This window comes from Myotis lucifugus, unplaced genomic scaffold (assembly GCF_000147115.1).
Source record: "Myotis lucifugus unplaced genomic scaffold, Myoluc2.0 scaffold_833, whole genome shotgun sequence".
NCBI classification, from domain to species: domain Eukaryota; kingdom Metazoa; phylum Chordata; class Mammalia; order Chiroptera; family Vespertilionidae; genus Myotis; species Myotis lucifugus.
This window is the reverse complement of record NW_005871881.1, coordinates 194,552-194,844: the sequence shown is the minus strand read 5'-3', so window position 1 is coordinate 194,844 and position 293 is coordinate 194,552.

Here is a 293-nt window from a genome sequence, read left to right as displayed (position 1 = left end):
GCAGCTGCGCGAGGCAGTCCAAAGGCCCGCGGGGCCGGGTCTGCAGGGGTCAGCGCGGACCGTGCTGCGTGTCCCCGGGAGGGCGGAGGCCTGTACCCCGGGAGCACGCCCGTATGTGGCGGCCAGCCCCGCGGCCATGTGGTCGTGCCAGCCCCGCCTTGCGTTGCAGCTGACGCCCTGTCCTCCCGAGCGCCAGGACGGAGCCGGATCCCATGCGAAATTCATTCCGCGCCGTAACTCGATTCACTTCCTGGATTCCGATCGCAGCTGAAGGTTCAGGGAGCGCGTAATGA